A 207-nucleotide genomic window follows, 5' to 3' on the forward strand; every position below is an offset into this window, starting at 1 on the left:
GTATTCTTCCGTAAGCAAATTGGTGTTCGGATCCAAATGAGGTTTATCCATCCACGAACGATAATAAATTCCTGAAGACATGATTTTCACAGAATTGTTATGACTAAAGAGAACGAAGAGAGAATGAAGTGTGAATGAGTTGAATGAGGAGGGGTTGTATTTATAGGAAATTGGTTACGGACCTCCGACGACTTTCCGACGAAAATC

Source organism: Brassica oleracea, chromosome C1, assembly GCF_000695525.1.
Source record: "Brassica oleracea var. oleracea cultivar TO1000 chromosome C1, BOL, whole genome shotgun sequence".
NCBI classification, from domain to species: domain Eukaryota; kingdom Viridiplantae; phylum Streptophyta; class Magnoliopsida; order Brassicales; family Brassicaceae; genus Brassica; species Brassica oleracea.